Source organism: Enhydra lutris, unplaced genomic scaffold (assembly GCF_002288905.1).
Source record: "Enhydra lutris kenyoni isolate GAN:26980312 unplaced genomic scaffold, ASM228890v2 scaffoldscaffold41, whole genome shotgun sequence".
NCBI classification, from domain to species: Eukaryota; Metazoa; Chordata; class Mammalia; order Carnivora; family Mustelidae; genus Enhydra; species Enhydra lutris.
In genome coordinates, this window is record NW_019154125.1 from 6,178,272 (window position 1) to 6,201,452 (window position 23,181).

At 45.6% G+C, this 23,181-nt stretch overlaps 1 protein-coding gene across 1 annotated transcript in view; it reads right to left on the reverse strand.

The window, feature by feature from the left end:
* LOC111155368 (chromodomain helicase DNA binding protein 7) overlaps positions 1–15,136 on the reverse strand; it is a 193,872-nt gene extending 178,736 nt beyond the window's left edge. The window contains exon 1 of the mRNA XM_022515513.1: positions 14,881–15,136. The gene's annotated coding sequence lies outside the window, so the exon portion shown is untranslated. The remainder of the gene's footprint in view (positions 1–14,880) is intronic.
* Positions 15,137–23,181: the final 8,045 nt, after the last annotated feature.

Genomic DNA, 23,181 nt, shown 5'->3' on the forward strand with positions numbered 1-23,181 from the left:
ATTAGGACAGGTCCAGTTTTCTCTAACCCCATTCCTAAAAGCCTGATGTGCTCGTGGCGAGCTCAGAAGTCAGGTATCCGCCTAGATTCCAGTGTCACCAAATGGTTCCTCATGCTAACATCACCCACTCCAGTACTTACTTAGGTCATGCCCAATGCAGCCAGCAATTCCCTCCCAAAGGATTTCAGGAGCTAGTGTTAACAGTTTTCCCTCCAACACAATCCTAGAAAACAGACATTACTGGGCTAACCTACAAACACACTGAATTAACCCATGACACAGCTTCCGTACTGGGTCAAAACAATGCCACGGTGCGAAACCACGTTCAGATCAAATGCCAGGGCTGCAATGATGGGGTTTGAGGAGGCCCGAGTAACTCTCCCCCTGCTTTCCCACCCAGGTTCTGAACTACCTGGGAGCCAGCCAAGCACAAGGTGCTACCTGCCACCGAGAAGGCCAGCAAGGCCTCAGGCACAGGGTAACCTCACACGAACATCGGGCCCCAACAGCAACCACGCGGAGGCCGCCGTCACGGAGGCTGCCCCACGAGGAGCAGAGCTGGAGCGGGGCCCACGCTTCGCAGCCTGCTGCACCCCACAGCCGGCTCCTTCTAAACTCCCAGCCCGGGTAGGGGGATGCCTGCGGTGGCAGCCCGGGCACAGACTGAAGATGCCAAAGGCCAGGAAAGGGGATTGGGGGGCGGGGGGATCCACCAGACACTGGTTCCTGCCCTGCTCTCCTCCAGTGCAACTAACAACGACAGCGATGGCCCAGCAGGCCCGGGACTGCGCTCTAATAGCCGAGCGGGCGTCAGGGAGAGTGCAACGTAGTGGAAGGAGCCAGGATGCCAGGACACCAGGATGGGGCACCCTCCGAGGAGAAGGAGCCTGCAACACGCCGCCAGCGGCCGGGACCAGGACCGGGAGCCAGGAGTCAGGAACCACCGCCAGCAATGCAGGCCTGAGGACAGCCGGAACTCAAGAGAAAGAACTGGGATTGGAGCTTCGGGCTTTTGTTACGCTTGGGCAGGGAGGAGGAGGTGTTAGGAAGCCAGGATTTACACAGTCTGGGGACACTGCGGAGAGAAGGACGGGAGAGATACCGGAAACAGGAATACAGATTAAGGAGTCCGTCACACAGAAACCAGAGCAAGGCTGTGGGCTCAACCAGGCCCGGGAGCAGACCGAGATGGAACCCCCGAGTGCCGGCGTCTGCAGGGAGCAGGAAGGAGAGGAAGGAGGACCGGCGGGAACATGGGACGCAAGGCCCAGGAGCCTGACGGAGCCTGCGTGCCAGGGTCCAGGGAGACGAGTACTGTGAGCGCTAAGCCAGAGAGGAAGGGGACAGCTGAGCAAAAGCCTCCGTGTGGATGCGTTCTTCCACCCTCTCAACACGGGCTTCGAGTCTCCTCCAGAGAACTCTGCTAACAAGTCCTCAAAGACAGCACTAACCCACTCGCCAAATTACGTTTTGAGAGAACTCTCATTTTAAAGTTATTACATGTCCTTGGAAGTGATACTCGCTTGAAGTGGGCTTTCCAAAAATAGCACGGCTGCACGTCAGCCCGTTCCCTGTTCACACCCGCGCCATGTAAACCAGAAGTACACACTAAACAAAGTTTTAATTATTCCATGGCAGGAAGGAAAATCAAATGTAACAAATAAATACAAACAAGCTATTCTCCACTCCTTTCTGACACCACCTTTAAAGCGGACTATGCTTTTAAACTCTTGATCCATACGTCCATCTTCGCCTTTTCTATCAACTGACCACCAAACAGCAGCCACACCTCACTCATCTGCATGTAAGAGAGTAACAGTACTTGCAACGTCGCAAAAAATATTGTGAGTACATATGAGTGGGGTTTCCTTTTTTCTGAATTGTTTTCTACTTCCCGGGTATGCCCACTGTGTAACTACCACATTTGCCTGAATGTAGGCTTTTTAGAGTACACTGAAACACCAAGATAAAAAGTCAGATTTTAGATTGCCCACAGAGATTCCAATTCACTAGGATGGACCTGGAGGAATCTGCATTTCTAGCAAGTACGCCAGAGGACTGTGTCAATTCTAAAGCATGACAAATACCTATTTTATTAGTTATCCTAATCTTACCAAGTGCACTTTTAAAATAACTATATAAAATCTGAAAAATCACCTACATGGACTCATTTTATGAATCCCTTGAAGAAAAGAGATGAAAAAGGTACCTCAGCCCAGCTCAAACTCCACTCTTCCTAAAGACCAATGACTGCATTATTTCTGCAAAGCAATCTCGTACACCTTCTGAATCCTGGTGAGGTGGAAGGGGGAAGACAAAAAGGAGAAGAAGATAAAAACATTGTTAAAAAGCTGCCTTTCTGCCCCAAGAATAATGGATGATCGTTTCCCATACAACTGTTTCAAAACAGTGAGAAAAGGGCAAGGTGGAGTTGCTCTCACGAAGGACAACGTTGGGAGTAAGAAATACCTAAGTAAATTTCACAGGGATATGAATTAATGCTGTCGTGCCTTAATCATCTGAATCACTGACCCATTTTCTCACCCCTACCCTGGCAGGTGAAACAAGAGCCAAATCTCTTACTGGAGCCAACAGCTGGCCCAAGCAGTCATTTTTAGAGAACGCAAAGGTAAGAAATGGTCATTTTTTAGATCTGCTAAGGAAAGACATTATTGTTGCTATTGCAGCAGTGACTCATAAAGGAAAATCCCAACAACATGGCCATCTCCCGAGGTTCTGAAAAGCCTGAGCTGTAGACTATGACAGGGGGTCCCAACATCAGCCATTCTGCTCGCAAAAGCCTGGTTCCTGTGCAGCTCCCTGGATAGCACATGACCTTTGCTCCCGCACAGAGACAGTCCAACAGCACTGTAACACACACTTGCCAGCCCACAACCCGGTTACAGCAGTGTCCACGCCGGTGGGCTCAGCCACGTGGGGAAAGCACCCGACTGTGCTACTGCACTGTGTCCTTACAACTGGATCTGACAGCACATAAGACAGATGCTTCCTTCTCCTGCGGCACCCAAGCAGCTAAAAACACCATGGCTCTCAGCAGCCCATACTGGCCACAAAGTTCTTTATGACACCAGCCCAGATGTTTATTTTTGGTTTTTAATGAGGGGGGAAACGGAAAACTTAAAATGCTAATTCTGGTGATAAACCCAGCTCTGAAACTTAACACAATCCAGACAAACATTTTAATTTTAATCGTACCAAAAAATGGCAAAACTTAAGTTTCAACTAGAAGCTCACTGTACTCAAACTAGGCAACAGTTTCTTCAGTTGTGAAAGGGGAAAGAAAAATCTATAAACACGAAGAAAAAGTAGAAACATATCACCATAGAATATTTCTATGAGGCAAAGTAGTATTAGCATTTAGGATTTTTTTTTCTTTTCTTTTTTTTAATCTTCTGGAAAAGGAACCCACATCTACCCCAAAGCATACAAGTCTACTGATTAATGCATTTGAATTTTATACCAATTGAAACCGTGCAATGTATGGTTGGAGAAGATGGCCTGCCATCTTATGTGTTAGCAGAAGCAGTCTACAAGGAGGATGCATATTCCCCCAAATAATGCATCTATGAGGAACAAGTGAGCCTACGCAGCATCCTGGGTTCCTGCCTGGGCAACTCAAGGCCTGAGTAAGGAGGAAAAGAAACTAAGTGAATCACATCTAGGATAAACACTGGGAAGGAACATTCGGGAACACCTTTCTGTTGCAAGCTGAATACTCTGATGCTGGCTAGGTCTTGGACTGGTAAACAAAAACAGGGCTGGGATACCAGGAAGTCTTGCAACGAACATGTGTCTTCTAGGTTGAAAGCATTCACAATAAGATAAAACATCTGAGGAAAAGAAACTTCACTGATTATAAGCCATTAAGAGACACCTTTCTGTCTCTCAATTTCTTTCCAGGAGGCAGCCCTCCAAAGCACAGGAATGTAAGATCTTGGTTAAGTTCATCCTACCCTTCCAAGGCCTACATCCTGTTTGTTTGATGGGCCCATCCAAAGCAACTTCTGCAGAGAGGCTAATGCCATAGGCTACTAAATGAATGAGCTACTAAATGAATGCGCCCAACTCCACCTTTAACAGCTGTGATTTGGGGCAAATTTATTAAATTTATTAAGTTTATTAAACAATCTCTAAAACTCCATTCCCTCACCTACCTCAGCATTTTTTGGTTGTTTTAAGATTTTATTTTTTTAGTTGACATGAAGAGAGTGCGCACAAGCGGGAGAGGGGCAGAGGGAGCAGACTCCCTGTGAAGCAGGGCACGTGGGGCCCCTATCCCAGGGCCCCAGGACCCTGACCCAAACTGAAAGCAGATGCTTAACCGACTGAGCCACACAGATGCCCCTCTACGTCAGCATTTTGATTAATCCTACTTCAGGATTCAGTGAAAACAGTTCATATAAATAAGAAATTTCGCAAAATGTGAACTCACAAGAAGTCCACGCCAAGGGCTAGCTACTAAGATCAAGCCCTTAGAGTCAGTCACTGTTACTTAAAAAACTTTGATTTTGGGACAACTTCCCAAGTTTGCAATAAAGATGCAGGAACAGTACAAGGAACTCCCTGCGTCCATACTGATCAAGTGTTTACATTTTGCCCGACCATTTTATTGTGCCCGTAAAGTTGCTTTTAAGTGAAAAGAAAATGGAATTTTAAAAAATGATAGTTGTCTATACTCCACCTCTTCCATTGTCATGCCAGTCTGGATAGCAGTGGAATTCCAAGAGAACTATCCCAGAGCCTTACCCTTCCAGAGGAAAGGAACCATCTCATTCACTTGTAGCTACTCCAAATCCTGGCCCCAAATCTACCTTCATTTTAGATCCCACCTTGTTTCTTCCTTAAGCAATAAAGAGAATTTGGAGAGGACAGGGCCGAAACAAATGTTCCGCGACTTGAAGACCAAAAGCTCCAGAGTATTCTTACATTCGGTAACCCTCCAGTCTGAACTGGGAAGTTCTAATACTCCAGAACTGATCGAACATGCCCACACCACTGATGGCCTAAGATTACATCCTCTAGCGTTTGGGGTGAAGTGCAGGTTTGGGGAAAAGAAGGAATGACTGGTTTGCCAGTGAGGCAGCCACCATTCAGGCTGCAGATGGGTATTTTACAGCTCAAAAGGAAGAACTAGTTCCTCAAATTTGTCATTTTTAGTAGTTGGGATATCTCGCAACCGCCTCTCAGTAACAAGACCTTAGCTAAACAACGTCTAGTTATACACCAGGACAAGGGACAAATAATTTTATGTCTGTTCCTGGGGAAAACTGAAAATGGTATAGCCGATCACTACTGCAGGCCACTTAATCTTTCCAGTCATAATTTAGGGTTATGGGGACTTTTTAAATTAAAAATAAAATCAAGGGGCCCCTGGGTGGCTCAGTGGGTTAAAGCCTCTGCCTTCAGCTCAGGTCATGATCCCAGGGTCCTGGGATCGAACCCCACATCTGGCTCTCTGCTCAGCAGGGAGCCTGTTTCTCCTCTCTCTGCTTGCCTCTCTGCCTACTTGTGATCTCTGTCAAATAAATAAATAAAATCTTTAAAAAAAATGAAAATAAAAATAAAATCAAGATACATGGTTTGATAAGCTCAATGATTAAGAGTAAGCAAATAATAATAACTATTCAAAATAATAATAACTACTCAATACATATGCCATTTGCTATACCAAGTGCTTTAGCTAAAGTATCTCATTAATCTTCCACCACAACCCTGGATACTTGGTAGGAGTAATTTTTTTTTATGATTTTATTTATTTATTTGACAGATCACAAGTAGGCAGAGAGGCAGGCAGAGAGAGGGAGAAGCAGGCTCCATGCCGAGCACAGAGCCTGATGCAGAGCTCAATGCCAGGACCCTGAGATCATGACCTGAGCTGAAGGCAGAGGCTTAACCCACTGAGCCACCCAGGTGCCCCAGTTGGTAGGAGTATTATTTCCACTTTTACAGTTCACTCTGATCTGATGTCAGAACTCAAGTTCTCAGCCACCACAGAATAAAACCACCATAAGAACAATTGTTCTCACCTCCATGGCAAAGGAGGGACAGAAAGAGTGAAAGACATGGGACCTAGTCACTGCAGACATCAAGACATATGGCCCCACAAATACAGTAAGGCCAAACGGAGTGTGGACAGAAATAACCTGCACTGAGTGGACACAGTAACAGAGTATGACAGAGGATGACAGGGTGCTACCAGTATTTTTAACAGACCTTTGTCTATTAAGACAGAAATGATGGTCTCAGAGCTTACTGAGGACAAAATGGAGCAAGACAGTTACACATGCAGATTCTGGACACTGGCCAATCTGGATTCAAATTCCTCCTCATCACTTGCTAGAATTGTAAGGTCCTGGGCAATTTAACCTCTCAACTGAGGTCTCCTCATCTATAAATGCAGAAAGTAATTCTACTTATCTCCTAGGTTTTGATAGGTAAATGAAACAATCCATTAAAATACTTAGCATAATGCCTACTTGACTGGAAATGCTCCATAACTAACTGTTGGTTAGTAGCTAAGGTTATTACTGTTATTTGTAATGCTGTTTTGTTATTTCTACACCTTTTTAGCTGACTGCCCCCAACACACACCTAATAGAAAAATAAAGCTCCTTAATTTAATCAAGATTTTTAAATTCTCAAGATGAGTCTGCATGATTTTTCTGACAAGATCAATACACCTGCAATTGGCCAAAGCAAAATTCCAAGCACAAACAAGGTCAAGTATACAAGAATATGAAATACTGCAACAGAGAGGTTTCAAGAATGTTCACCTTGAGGATGTAGGCTTCACTGTTTCAATATATTAGTCCCATCCATAAATGAAGTAATTTCTAGACCCATACACCTTAAAATACATCACCAAGCAAGGCATATTTTTGATTGTACACCTATGCTCAAACTGATTTTATTATTCACTTAGTGCAATGGCAGGAACTATCTTGGAAACTAAAGCATGCTTATAATTCTACAGGGGACCTTCTCACCATTCGCCTCTTAGTATCACATCAAAGATGATAGTTTTTATGTGTGTTTAAATCATAGCACACTTGCTAATTATCAACAGATTCTGTTATGGGTATCTTACAGAAGAATAAAAAGAGAAAAAAGTGGGCCCTTTAAAAAAACTGAAGGAGTCCCCCAACTTGACACAGGACTAGGGGAAAAAACTGATTACTAAGGTATCCCGTATCCTTTATTAGACCTACTGCAACTACAGTGTAAAAATCTCTGACTATTTTAAGTGGTAGATACCAGGGAGAGAGACACAGGTGTCTAATTCCCTGCCTTTCCCTCCACAAAGTCTCACTGTGGCAATCCAGGTCCCAACTGTCCCCATGCTGACAGTGGCTCTTTGCCTGACCTGCCCCGCCCCAACCCCATATATGAGATACACAGTGGAAAACTCAAACCTGCTAGCTCACTGGCGTTGCAGAGTGGAGGTGGGAGGGGGCAGGACAAATAAACATCCTCTATATTCTTCCACTAAAACCCACATCACAGGAACCTGCATGCAGCTTTCCATTTAGTGTCTACACCTCTGAGAAGGCAATGATTTCTTAAATTATGAGAAGATACTGTTGATGAGAGCAAGCAAACAAACAAAAAAAAAATGCATCTTATAACATTTTTGAAAAACTGAAAACTACCATGCTGAAGAAACAGTGCAATAAGGAAGCTGGCATGGAGTAGGTGACAACAGTTTATCAGGAGGTAGAGCAAGCGAGCCCAGCTGGTGTACTCTTCCACCACAGGAAACATACTATTCCTGAGTTCTAAACTTATTCAAACAATTGTTCAGAACGAGAGGTAAAACTGTCACATGAAGCATTTCCTTACAATCAGCCTATGTCCCTAGAGCCACACAATCCTGCCTATCCCAAAGGAGCCCGGAAGAATTTGAGGAGACTTGCCCATGTCACAGTGGCCACCAGAAAAGCCTATGAAGAACAATGTCAATGAAAGTACCTTTGAAACAGACCCCTTCCAAAAGGCAAGGAGTCCCAAGAAGGATATCTTCATGCACACCAAGATCAAAGTCTGATTTATAACAAAAATAAGTGGGTAATATCATTTCCTACATAAACTAACAAACACAAAAATCTGAACACTTCCCTCAAAAACTGTTTTGAGACAAACATTCAGGATTTTCATAATTTATCTCATTAGAAGCTTTTCCAGATTTATCAGTTAGCATCTCTCATTTGCTACTAACCATGCTATATAATCCACTTTTTATAATAATTGAACAAAGTGGCTTTTAAGATAATTTACACAGCAAAGTTATACATCATCCACTAAAAGACAGGTAAGGATCCTAATGCAGGATGGTATTTTCTCCACAACTACATAAGTACTGTATCATTTCCACCACACCCATGTGCGACTGCAAGCAGCTCCTAAAACACAACCAACTCCCCTCACTGAGCACAGTGTGACCCACGGGCTATCTGCTGGGAATCTGAGCACCTTGGTCAGTAGATAACTAGCCAGAGAAAGCCACCACCATAACGTGGAGATGCAGAAGAACAAAATGTGGCCAAGTCTGCTTACCATAGGCTTGTTATCGATCTGTGATGAGCAAATTCATTCCAAGTGCTACATCTCAGCCAAGTAACAAACAAAGTGCCATGTTTTAGGCAAATAACAATGGTTTCTTCTCTTCTCTCCCCGCTGCATCTCACAGACCTTTACCAGCACTCCTTGGCCGACTCACCACGCACCATTTTTTGAGGAAGCTCGCAGATCATTTCGGGGAAGTTTTGGAATGCCACTAGCAATGGAAAGAAAGCTGAGCAAGGGCATCATGGTCCGTTACCTGCTACCTCAGTCATAGGCTGTAAGAGCAGACCAGCACCGTCCTCAGATCTGGTCCTCATGGGGTGCTCCCTGCCGCAGTGAACAGCATCACCAGCCAGCCGGCTGGCCGAACATTGTGTGTATGTATGTATACTTGTATATGTATGTTTTCCCTGACACCTTCTGCTCCCTGAAAGCAAATCTCTCCTCCAAGTCCTAGCCATCAAACCTCCTAAGTACTTTTCACGCAAGTCCATTTTTCTCCATCCTCACAGCCACCAAATTCGTCCAAACCCTTATTATTTCCCCATCAAATGGAGCACAGCAACGGCAGGCCGGATGCTGCCCCTAACCTATTCTCCCTCTGCTGCCTTACCCATTAATCCAATCTTCTTCAGAAAATAAATCCGTCCCTGTCAACCACTGCTTAACACTCATCAGTAGCTCTGTAACTTTTTTTCAAATCCCAAATTCAGTATTCCATGGGCCCTACCCAAGCTGGCCTCCGCCTGTCTCTTGAGTCGCATGTAGTGGCTCTCGGTAGACCTCAAACACACTACCTCCCTCTAGGTTAGCTAACGCTACCCTCCTTTTCTAGCATCATTTAGATGGCAGTGCTACAACCACTTCCTAAGGGCTGAAAACCCAGGGCCCCCATCTAGCTCTCACTCCTCCCAGTACCCACTGCACAGCACCTAGGACAGTGCAGTTGCTCTATTCATGTTTTGTCTGGGTCTACCATGTCTTCTTATGGCACCACTGTATTCCCAATACAGCACCCTTCACCTGAAAGGTAACCAATAAGTAAGTACCTGAATGGATGAACAAGAAAACAGACAAACCAGGAAAACTGATCGTGGTCCAGAGTCACTTGCCACTAGAGCCAAGGCTGACCCCACTTTAGGGGCTAAAAGGACCACTAAAGAGTCACCTCACATAACTGAATAAACCCAAGGACCAATCAGCCTTTTACTACCAAGTTATGCTTCTGTATTACTATTCTACATTACTTTTAACAGAACCCTCTAAAAATACTTCACTGGGAAAACAATCATGTTTCCAGTCACCTAACATTAGTTAAAAGGTACAGAAATCTAGTTATGATAATGGACACAAGCTTCTTAAATGAAAACAGTAATCAAATCTTGGAATAATTATCTCTGCATTTTTCTAGACAGATAATCGTAGTTTTACAAAACAAAAAACCTCCAAACTGTTACACAGTAGAGACAAATAAATTTTTACAGGCTTCAGAACACCTTTAAGAGGGGTGCTAAATTCTGAAGCCAAAGGTGATTTTGATCAAAACCTAAGAGGTAGAGCTAGATTCTTCCAGACCCAGCTCAGTCATCCAAAAACAAACAAATAAACAAACAAATAAACCTAGTACCTCCCCTACACCGGCACCAAGCTGGGCACCAAGAAGACAACCATGACCAAGACAGCCCTGCACCACTGGGTGACCAGCCAGAGGCAACTCATTTAATTAATCTCTCTGGGCTTTAGTTTCTTAATCTGTAAAATGAGAAAGTTAGGCTAGCTCTCTAAGGTCCTCAACTCTCTAAATATCCAAAGATTCACTAATGATCACAAGATAAATTCCTATTTGACAGTATCATGATGATTTCCTACTTCTATTCATTATTTTTATCAGAGAGGTGTGGTTTCATTTAAGAATTTTAATATATTGATAAAAGTAAAATATAAAAGAGCAGCAGTAGCATTTTTAATTACCTTCCTAGCTCCTAACTCCCACCATAATCAGCTATGGACTTCTGCCTGCCATAATTGCAAACCAACCTGAAATACAAGACATCTTTTTATTTCTTGTAGAAAAATGAAGTGATCACTTACTCCCAATTTCTTTTATACTTTAACATCATCCATCATCTTTGAATATCAAAGGGCTTTTTTTAAGAAACAATGCAAAATAATAAAGTTTCCTAGGAAAAAAAGGAAAATTTTATCACCCAAATAAAGCGTTAATGGCTTTAGAACCCTGATAAGATATTATACTAAACTCAAAATTTCTAGTGACATAAAAAAGTATAGCTTTTTTTAAAAGATACATAAACATGTCCATTAAGAATGGACAAGATAACAAAAGAGTCACACAGGGCCAATGTGTTCCTGACATCATCTCGACATCATCCAAAATGTTCCTTCGCCATCTTTTTTTTTTTTTTTTAGTGAATTTAGCTATGTGACCTATATCTATTTCAGTGCATGTTTATATCTAGAAACCATCTGAATACTGAAAGTAAATCAGTTTATTACAAAGCTGAAGCTTTAAGGGCCATTTTTTTTGTAGTCACACACTTTACTCAGCCCTGACTAAGCATTTTTATTCTTGCAATGCCTTATTTATAGATGTTTATAGGATGGCCATGGTGTCTGCTATCAAATCCGAAAAGCCATATATGGATTATAAAGGATGAAAGATAACTACCTCCAAAGTTAACCTTAAAAGCTAAATGTGAGTATCTGGTTACCTGAAGAACTCTCTCTCCCACTAGACAGTAAACTCTCTGAGGGAAAGTCCTGCCTCTTTTTTGTCAGTTATACACCAAAAGGCTTACTGAGGATCACTGAAACAAGAGTAAATAAATGGACGGTGACTTTATCACAAGCAAACTTTCTTAAGCACAGGGAATAAAATGTTGCAAGCCTAGGTCCGAAATAACTACTCTAACTTGGCACTTAGATTGCTCTTATGGGTCACACAACTCATACACTGAAGCACTCAATTGTATTCTGCCACAGATGAAGAACACTTTTTCTTTTGACCTAATTGCTTAAAAACCATACTATAAATATTACATTGACTGTATTTGTATGAAAAAAAAAGTTGTAACGTTTCTTTGATACATTATTATAAAGGTAATCCTCCCAATATTCATTTTAATTCAATAAAAGAAAGACTCTCACAGAGTTTGGGAACTAGTTTGGGAACTAGTCCTCTAAGTCCCACTGGTTAAAAACTAAACCAAGTACAGATGAATCTATGGAAGTTCTATTTTAAAACTAAGTTAGTAGATGCATTTTAAACTTGACTTCTGTATTTTAAACTTGGGGAAAAGGAGTTATCTTTTCCTCAAAGAAGAAAATAACGTTTGAGTTTTTAAACCATCACCATCATGTATGATACACAACCTGTATCATTTTTCTGTCCTGACTTCCATGTCAAGACATAGAAAAGGGAGTAATTTGTTTAATTAACTTAAAAATACACCTATTGATTAAGCCAATATAACTAGAGTTTGGAATTCCCATTCCAGTCTATATTATTATTATTCATTTCTTACCTAAAAATTCATTTGAATCTTGAAAAACCTAGAATTCCTCAGGCTTCAATTTACTGGCTTGCACAGAGGAAGAAAAAAAAATAGAACATATCAAGAGAATATAAATTATAAAATACACAGTGCTGGAAAATAATTCTTAAGTGTCATGGTTAGGAAATTCACCTGTTACAAGCCTCACAAAAATCTATTATTCCCTTTATCAGGTCACCCAAGAGGGGAGAATGCCATATTTTCACTAGTGGCAAAATAAGAAAATTTGGTTCCTAAAATTTACTGCAAGTCCCTATACATTTTCAAATTCTGTTTACTTTGTAACTTTTTTTCTACAGTACAGATTTTTCCAGGGAAAATAAAGTTTTCGTGAGCAAATCTGGAAGACATAAAATGTCTCCTACTTATTATCACCTTGAAAGGCAAACCGAGTACTGCTCCGTGCCCCTAGCATCTAGCTTTCAGCCTCTTTATTATCATTGTCAATGAATGGGCCCCAGTCAAATGAAAGCTGCCATTTTAGGGTAAAGACTGGAGGGCTTCTGTTGTGCAACAGCAAGACAAAAACACTCCGCGACAGATGTACTCTGGGGGCTGGGAGACGGATTCAACTTCATAAAATCACTGCTCAAGTTATTTCTGAAATAAGAATTACCTAGTACTCACACATTACTACAATCTAAATAGAATTATAACTGGGATAAATCAGGTTCCCATGCTGTTAAGGTCGCAGTCACTAAGATTTGTTTGTCATCGTTAGAATGGATCTGTGAGGAAATAAAGAGAACTATTTTTTTTTCCTATTGGATTATTACGTATAGTGAGTACTCCCCCCTCTCGTTATTGGGAGAGAATTGGGGGGAAAATACACTCAACCTCTTCGAAAGGTAATGCCCACTGCAAAGACGGCTTAAATTAATATTTTTAGAAAATAAAAATCAGGGCCTTCACATAAGTCCTTTTAAAATAAATTAAAATATTCAACATACTCCAGCAATCGAGCCCAGAGGATGGACATATTTCAAGATAAGTTATTTAAATCGATTGCTAGATAATATACAATGGGAAACTAAAAAGTATACTTAGCGAGTAGAGAGCTGGATAGTGTATCTAATTCTAGCAATTCAAAAGGAAACTCTCCATGTGGGTTGCTACTTTTCTTTTGTCCATTGTCTGTTCAGAAGAGGGGGAAAAAACTAGTTTAAAATCGAGGCGTGAACAGTCTCTAAAAGTGACCTCCGGGAAAACCGTCCGACCCATAGCAGGAGCACTCCCCGCGCCGCCCGCTCTACGGGGGCGCTCACAAAGCGGGCGGCCGGCCGGGAGTTTGGGGTGCGCTCCCACGGCGCGGGGCTCCTCGAGGCAGAGCCATCCGGAGAAAGGCGGCTCGGTAATGATGGCTGCTCGGGGCCGGCGGCTCCTTCCCCGGAGCCTCTCGACCCCCCCCCCCCCCCCCCGCCCGGGATCCGCCGCCCTCCCCACCCCCCCGGGCCGCGCTCGCCCCGCGCGGACGCAGCCGCACCGCAGCCCACCGGGTGCCCGAGCCCCCGCACCCCCGGTGAGCCCAGTCCCCGGTGCGAGCCAAACAAACAACGCGTCCCCCGCCGCCCTCCTTCCTCTCCCCGCTGACCGCTTGGCCTCCAGCCACCTCGGCCGTTCACGCTCCGAACCGCGGATCTCTGCGGGGGCAGAGCGCACCCGAGCCACCTCGGGGGCCACCTGGTGACCCCCCCCCGCCCGGCGCTGACCCCCGGCGGGGTCGGGGGTGGGGGAGCCGAATTGCCTCGGGGGGTTAAAGTCGCTATTATGCAGTCGCCGCCTCCGGCCCGGCCAGCTCGGCAAGGTGGGGTCCCCTCCTCGCCGCGCCTCCCCGCGCTCGCCCCGGCCCCGCTCCCTTTCTTCTCCTCCTCGCGCATTTGGGAGCTGCCGGGGAGCCCCGAGAACCCCCCGCTCCGGGCTCGCAACTCCGCGCCCGCGGCCGGCACGGGTTGGGGTCCGGACGCCCCCAGCGCCGCGTGTTCGCGCCGCCCCCGCCCCACGCGGCGCCCCGCGCACTTTCCCCGCCGCCGACCCACCTCGCCCGGTGGCCGTCCCCGCGCGGGCCGGCGCCGCCGCGCCAGGAGGGACGCACTTTGTTCGCGCCGGTGCGGCCGCCGCTCCCGGCGAGCGCGGCGTGGTCGGTCCGGAGCGGGGGGCGGGGGCGGGAGGCGGGGGTCGCCGCCGTCCCCGAGCCGCCGCCGCCGCCGCTCAGCCGCCCCGCGCCCGCGCGCCCATCGCCCACTCGCACTTGAGTTGGAGCCCAACTTTTCCTCCTTCCTTTTTCTTTCGAATGGAGCCGGCAACTCGTGCTCGGCGCCGGCGGGAGGAAACGCGCTCGCGCTCCCCCGCGCGCAGACACGCTCCCTCCTGTCCCCCGTCCCCCCCCCAACGCCGGCAGCACAACAAAAAGCCATTTACATGCGAGGAAGTGACCCTCGGCCGGACCGCGCGCCCCCGCCGCCGCCGGCCCCGCGGACGCAGGCAAAAGTTGGGGCGCCGGGCGGCGCTCGGGGCGCGGGTTCGGGCCCCGCGGGCGGCGACGCCGGCGACACGGCACCGGCGGCGCTGCGCTCCTGTGCCGGCCCCGGCCCCCGCCCGCCCTCGCCCCTCGCCCCGCACACGCCCAACTCCTCGCTCCCAACTCCTCGCGCGGCCCCGGCCCCGGCCCGAAGCGATTTCCTGCCGCCGCCCCTCCCGGAGGCGCCCGGCGAACTCTCGCACTCACCGGGTCGGTCGGTAGGGCTCCTCCGCTGTCCTGTGCCGAGGGGAAAACAAAACGCAAAACGGGCTCCGGAGTTGGCTCGGCGGCCGCGGCCAGGGGTCTAATCCACGGGCGCGGAGTTGGCCGGGGGCGAACGGGGCTCTGGCGAGTTTCAGGGTCTCCGGGTCCCCGGGCCGCCTCCTCAGCGGCGCTCCTTTGTGTAATTTCACTCGATTCAAGTTTAATCCGATAGTTCCCGAGCACGAGCGCGTCCGCACTACCACGGCTCAACCCCCGCGCCGCCGCCGCCGCCGCCGCCGTCGCCGCCGCCGTTGCCGCCGCCGCCGCCGCCGCCGCCGCCGCCGCGGCCCCAGCACGCCAGCGCCTGCGCGCGCCCGGCACGCCGCGCGCGCCCGAGGCCGCGGGGCCGCGCGCGCCCGCCGGCAGCTCCCTCCGCGTCGCGCCCGCGCGCCGCCACCTGACGTCAGGCGCGCCTGGCATAATTTATGCAAGAATTCGGCCGGGGTGGCGGAGGCCGAGGGAGAGGCCGAGAGAAAAGGGGCGGCGCGGGGCTGCAGGGCGGCGGGCTGCGGAGGGCGAGCGGGGCGCCACTTCCCTTCCCCGGGCGGGCGCCGTCGCTGCGGGCGGTTCTCCCCGCTGGCCGGTGCGCGGCCGCCGCGCAGCCCCTCTGGCAAGGGCTCTTCCGAGCGCTTGGCCGCCGCGCGGCAGCGCCCCGGGCGCGGGCTGGAGAGGGTGCCACGTTTCCCCGTGCGGCACCTTCCTGGAGTCAGGGTGCGCCGCCCGGGGGCAGGAAGCGGCAGCTGGGAGCCGGCAGCGGTCCTCCTGGCCACAGCGAGGGGTTTCCAACGGTACGCGGACGGCAGCGGCCCGAGGGGTTTGGATGTCTTTTCTGTAATTATCCTTCAACTTGAAATTATTTTCCCACATGAAATTATTCAGAATGGACACGTACCATGTCAACTAGATTTATCCTGCCTCTCCACACTGCTTTTCCTACCTCCTCGTTGACAGGACAGCCGGATCCACTACTAAATCAAAAAAGTTAAACTAGATGGCGTTGATTTTGTTGAATTTGTTACCATGCCAAAAAAGGGAGAGAGAGGGCAATCGTTATGAAACAAAGAAATGGGTTGTGTGCCCATTATTAAACGTGTCAGGACTAGAATGTTTTCATCATTCTTTGGCAAAAATTGGCACTTTTATATGATCTCCTAACTTTAATGTCCACACCTCTTCTTCTCTTTCTCCTCCCGGTACAAAAGGAAGAGTAAACCTGAAGAAAATTTTCCTTTATTAATTTTCCTTTCAGGAGATAAATCTACAAACATTTACGAAGCACTTTCTGTGTGCAAGTTACTGAGCAATTATTATTCTTTTAAACGGTCAACAATTGTACACTTTAAGGTGATGTTATTAGGTTGAAGATGACATTTATTGTTGTCTCAAGGAAGGGACTTTTATCAACCAAAGATAGTCCTGAAATAGATATAGAGTAAAGCAACTTGCTATTATTAGACTCCAAAATAAACTGAGAAAATTGCAAAACTCTGCAAAACACACATTCTCATTCACCACCTGTAGTGCTAAGACTAATCACAATATTTCTACTTGCACAAAAGATTAATCAAAACCAGCTTGCTGCATAACAACTAGAACTACTCAATAATTTTGATTATAGGGATTTAACCACTCAAACATTTATTTTTCTGTTATCAGTAATAATTTTCTAAAGATTAGTTCCATTTATTAAGACGCATTGGTTTTGGCTTTCTTTTGTCATCTGAGTGGTGTTTTAAAAGAGATAAATGTTTCATTCAAGGGATTTACAGATAAAGAGCAGAAATAAGATTGACACTACAGAAAATTCTGACATGAAAATATTGGAGAACACTAAAATCAACTTCTCCCTGTTTTAGAGCCCCATATCATAAACCAAGAATCAGAATTCTGAAGTTAGGTTTACATTTCCATTACATTTCCCTTATATCTCTCAATGAAAGCATCTGGGGGATGCTTTGGTGTATGTGTTTGAGAGAGAGGTTAAAGACAGGATACAATGTCTACAAAGAAATCACTAGTGCCTTGCTGTATCAGAGGACATAAAAGTGACATAAAAGGAACTATTTCTTATCTTTTGCAGTATACCCCAGCTCACTGTCAGATGTAAATATGTTTCAAGGCTAATTCTGAGCAAAAACCAAACAAAACAAAAATGGTATCTGCATATAATGAAAGTGTATTAGTTCATCTTTAATCAGCAAATAGTACTAAATGACTATGAAGCAGTGCCCTTGTGCCCTTGTAATTTAACTAGAAAGGTAGGACATTTTTCTTGAAACACAATAAATGGCAAGGTAGTACAGCCAAAGCTCAAAGTGGAAAAAACAGCTGTATGGCCCTTTCCTGATTTATTCTCTCTCCTTACCCCAACCCCCGTCCTGACAGCCATGATGAAGAAGACTCTAAGCTTTCAGAAGTTGCATGACTGCAGAGTTTCACGGGCCTTGAAAAACAGGGAGCTTCTGGGGCAAACTCTAGGCAGCTCTGGCCCACTGAAGTTGTTAACCCCTACCACCACCACAACCCCCGTCCCCACTACCCTTTAGCTTCCACTGTCTTCTCTCCATTTGCTGCACTGTTGAAGTTCTCCCAATGAGAATCATTTGAATTCACAAGCGTTCCCTTTAAATGTGCAAATACCTTAGCGGTAAGGAACTTGTGGTCATTCACAGACGATTGTAAATTAGGTCAATGGGTCATTTTCCTCCCAACACCTAGCTGAAACTAACAAATTTAGAGATTCATTTATTCATTCAACACAGTGCCTATGCGATTCCAGGCATTGTTCTAGGACTAAAGATGCAGTAGGGAACAAAATAACTCCAAATTCCTGCCTTCCTGAAGTTTACAGTTTAATGGATTGTTGGTTTTCATGCAGTGGTTAGAAAATATGGTAGTTTTGGAGTCTGAGCCCTTGGGGGACAGGGCAGGCCTCTGTTCCTCACAGCCAGAAGGCTTTGGAAAGTTGCTAAGGACTGTCAGATGGAAAAGGTATGAATTGGGTGCCGGTAGAAAGCAGTTGAGAAAAATACCTAAGACAACCTGCTACAAAAAGGTTTTCTCACCCAGGAGAAATTGGATGAAAAGACTTCCAAGAACCAGAACTGTTACTAAGTGACCAATAGTTCAGTGGCATCACTGTTTAGAGGAATGAATAGTTGTCTCTGTTTGAAAACATAGCCATAATGTATCAATATATAATACTTCATGGAGGCAGGGGGAGAAGGGGGGAATAATGTGCGTATCCGAAGTAACTGAGGGATGCCTGGCTGGCTCAATGGATAGAGCATGCTACTCTTCTTTTTTTCCTGAAAAGAAAAAAAAATTTTTTTTTAAGAGAGGGAGAGAGGTGGAGGAGGGACAAAGGGAGAGAGAATAATCTTTTTTTTTTTTTTTTTTTAAAGAGATACATGTGATGGGTTTTTTTTTTTTTTTTTTTAATTTATTTGACAGAGAGAGAGATCACAAGTAGGCAGAGAGGCAGGCAGAGAGAGCCAGGGGAAGCAGGCTCCCTGCTGAGCAGAGAGCCTGATGTGGGGCTTGATCCCAGGACCTTGAGATCATGACCTGAGCCGAAGGCAGAGGCTTAACCCACTGAGCCACCCAGGCACCCCTAATTTTTTCTTTAAAGATTTTGATTAATTATTTGAGAGAGAGAAAGAGAGTGACAGAGAGCACAGGTGGGGAGGAGAGGGAGAAACAGGCTCCCCACCAAGCAAGGAGCTGGACATGGGGCTCCATCCTTGGACCTCAAGATCAGGACAGGACCCTGACCCAAAGGCAGATGCTCAACCAATTGAGCCACTCAGGTGCCCTGAAAGATTTTGGTTTTTGTTTTGTTTTGTTTTGTTTGGTGTTTTTTGTTTTTTGTCTTTTTTTTTTTTTTTTTAAGTAATCTCTACACCCAAGGTGGGGCTCCAACTCAAATCCCAGAGATCAAGACTTGTATGCTGTACAGACTAAGTCATCTGGACCCCCTGAGCATACCGCTCTTGATCTTGGGGTCATGAGTTCAAGCCCCACATTGGATGTAGAGACCACTTACAAACAAACAACTGAAAATTACTCCAAATTTAGGAACACCTCCTATTTAAAACTGGAGCCCTATCTGTTTTTCCAAATGTTATGAACTTTAAAAAATTACAGATATTACACTAGATCCAGTGTTGAGGACATACTTCAATGTATTTTTGCAACTCATCTTTTGAAAATGTGTTTGCAACCAATTTGCAAGTCATAAGAAACAACTCTCTTTAGGACAACTTCTCTTTTTCTGCACTAAAAATGTCTTATTCTACTTCATCAGTCACCAAATTCACATCCAAATGATTTTGGCAAGCTCCAAACAATATATTTTGCCTTTGAATGATGAAGATTTACTACCATTGAAAATAGAAAGATAAAGGTACAGATATTTAAATGGTCAAAAATGCTGAAGGAAGCTCCAAAAAGAAAACTCTAAAAAGCATTGCTTGCATTACTGGAAAAACAACATTGATGTTCCTCTGTAATTTTTTCATAAGGGAAAGAATCCAGTTGGATATGTAAGCTCACCCCCCATGTTCTACTCATAATGGAATCACTTGCTATGAGCATTTGCTAGCCACTGCCAAGATTATTAAGGTCAAGATATTAGGTGAAAAGAAAGCTACTAGGGCTACAGTCAGCCACTGTTGTCTCCCGAAGATAGCATGTTTAACTAAGGTTTAGCAAACATTGTTTTGAATGCCTACTTTCTTCCAACAAATATTTGTTGAGTACCTAACATGTGCCAATCTATTAGCCTTGGAGATCATGGCTAGCTCCCTGTCCTCAAGGAGCTCATGGTTTACAGCAACATAAAGAAAGAAGTGATTTTTGCTGCCTGAGACAGCAAAGCAGGTTTCCTAGAAGAAGGGATACTCGACCTGGGTCTCAAGTAAGCACAGGAATTAATATGAACAAGGAGGGTGGGAGGCATTCCCGACAGACAACAAAGTGGTCCAGTGGTTTTAAAGCCTCTTGAGCACTTGTTACTGCAAGTGATTCCATACTGAGTGGAAGGAACATGGAGGGTGAGCCAATCTTTTTCAGTCTTTTCTGATCCTCCCGGAATGGGCTGGCTGTCCTTCGTTTGTTCTCTCAAAAGTGCCTATCTGGTTGGTGGGAATGCAAGCTGGTGCAACCACTCTGGAAAACAGCATGGAGGTTCCTCAAAAAGTTGAAAATAGAACTACCCTATGACCCAGCAATTGCACTACTGGGTATTTACCCTAAAGATACAAATGTAGTGATCCGAAGGGGCACGTGCACCCGCATGTTTATAGCAGCAATGTCCACAATAGCCAAACTATGGAAAGAACCTAGATGTCCATCAACAGATGAATGGATAAAGAAGAAGTGATACACACACACACACACACACACACACACACACACACACACACAGTGGAATACTATGCAGCCATCAAAAGAAATGAAATCTTGCCATTTGCAATGACGTGGATGGAACTAGAGGGTATCATGCTTAGCGAAATAAGTCAATCAGAGAAAGACAACTATCATATGATCTCCCTGATATGAGGAAGGGGAGATGCAATGTGGGGGGTTTGGAAGTAGGAAAAGGATAAATGAAACAAGATGGGTTCGGGAGGGAGACAAACCATAAGAGACTCTTAATCTCACAAAACAAGCTGAGGGTTGCGGTGGGGGGGTAGGGAGAGGGTGGTGGGGTTATGGACATTGAGGAGGGTATGTGCTATGGTGAGTGCTGTGAAGTGTGTAAACCTGGTGGTTCACAGACCTGTACCCCTGTGGCTAATAATACATTATATGTTAATTTAAAATTAAAAAAAATTAATAAAGATATATTTTTCTTCTTCTAAAGAAGATTTTTTTTTCTTAAAAAAGAAAAAAAGTGCCTATCTGTATCAACATTGGTTTACAATGGATTATAACCAATTGCTATCCTATTCTGTCATTAGGTTGTGGGCCAGTTGGGAACAAGGACCTCGCCTTGTCTTTTAGCATCCCTCGTTGGCCTAGAACCTTCCGTATAGAGGGTCCTCAGTAAATGCTCACATACTTATATACTTGGGCGGGTGGCGAGGTAGTAGATTAGACTGGAGAAGTAGATAGTTCCAAGGAGAGCTCTAGATTTCACCCCCAAAGGTTTTGGTATCACTGATGAATCCAGCAAGAGAGTAACAAGTCAGACCCATATTTCTGTGATAAGGTGTAGAATGTAGGAGATTAGACCCGAAGCAGGGAGAAAAGTCAGGTGGCCCCCATAAGACAAGAACAGGGAAGATATAGAAACAATTAACAACTACTTCTTTGACATCTTCAGACTCAAGAAGTTACTAGATGCTGGTCACCTGGGCTGTCATCCCATAGGGAAGACAAAGCAGAACTGAAGAACCGCTCCGCCCTGTGGTGGAGGAAGGCAGTGTTCTTTCTGGAAGGAGCACTGATGGGGAGGGTGAAGACTGTGGTTCCAGCCTGGCCCAATCTGGAGAAAGCCACTTCGTCTCTTGTTCCCTCAGGTACCAGCTGAGGTGACTTGTCGTCACTGAACTTACCCTCAATAATATGGGGCCAAACCCAAGTCTCTCATTGTCTCCATTTCTAGACTAACAGATGAAAATCCTTTGTGCTAACTTAGCCAATGATAATCAGATTCTTTTAAAAGACATTAAAGTGGCAAAATATAGCGATCTATTCAACAGTCGAGCACTTGTGTGGGTGCTGGAAAAGCAGAAATAAAGCAAACCCCGGCCCTAGAGGAGTTCTCCGAATGTACCAGACATGACACACATTGAAACATGTCATTACAATTCAAATGCATTCAAATGATTACTAGGCAGGGTGATCGCGCAGAAGAAGGGACAACTAATTTTGCTTCTGCGCAGAGAGGCAGGGGAGGCTTTACAGAGGATGTGACATTTAAACTGGGTCTTCAAGGACTCTGCAGATGGCAGGGCTGGGGAGGTACACCAGGCAGGAAAACTGTCCAGGACATCTACTGGGCAGATGGCTGGTGTCAGCACTGCAAGTGATTTGGCACAAGGACAGCATAAACAGGGATAGGACAGGAAATGAGGTTGGAAATATAGGTAGAGCCAGGTCGGGGAGGGTTTTGTAACCACTTCAGAAATCTTTATTCCATATGTGGTAAGGGAGCCACTAAAGAATTGTCACTGGGAAAATGATCAGGACAGACATGGATGAATTGGCCAGATGAGCCAATCCTCAGAGCAAGGAGACAATGAAGAGATATCGCTGATGGTCAAAGTACGACTTGACAAAGCCCTTTCAAGGCAGCATTAGAGGTGATGGAGATACAGGAATAAATGCAAGAGATATTTAGGTGACAGATATGATAAGATTTGGTGAATGACTGATTATCGGTAAGTGAGTGAAAAGTAAGGGTGAAAATTCACTTCTAAGTGTCCTCCTTGAGGGGTGCCTGGTTGGCTCAGTGGGTTAAGCCTCTCTGCCTTCAGCTCAGGTCATGATCTCAGGGTCCTGAGATTGAGCCCCATGTCGGGCTCTCTGCTCAGCGGGGAACCTGCTTCCCTCTCTTCCCTCTGCCTGCATCTCTGCCTACTCGTGATCTCTGTCTGTCAAATAAATAAATAAAATCTTAAAAAAAAAGAAAAGTGTCCTCCTTGAGTGACTGGTAACCAGTTGCACCATTAACCAAGACAAAAGAAGGGGCAGGAGCAGTTTGTAGAATACAGTGCTTTGGTGTGGGAACTCAAGGTGATCTGTGGAATATTCAAGTGGGGTTGCCCATTAAGTCAGATATGAGAATGTAGAAGACTGATCTGGTCTAGAAATGTAGGTGTAAGAATCATGAAGTATGAATGGTACTTAAATCTATTAGCTGGTGGGTCTGAGTGGTTCAGTTGTTTAAGTGGGGCCTTTGGCTCAGGTCATGATGCCCGGGTCCCGGGATCGAGCCCCGCATCAGGCTCCCTGCTCAGTGGGAAGCCTGCTTCTCCATCTCCCACTCCCCCTGCTTGTATTCCCTCTCTCGCTGTCTCTCTTTCTCTGTCAAACAAATAAATAAAATCTTTTTAAAAAAATCCAGGGCACCTGGGTGGCTCAGTGGGTTAAGCTGCTGCCTTCGGCTCGGGTCATGATCTCAGGGTCCTGGGATCAAGTCCCGCATTGGGCTCTCTGCTCGGCGGGAAGCCTGCTTCCCTCTCTCTCTCTCTCTCTCTGCCTGCCTCTCCATCTACTTGTGATCTCTCTCTGTCA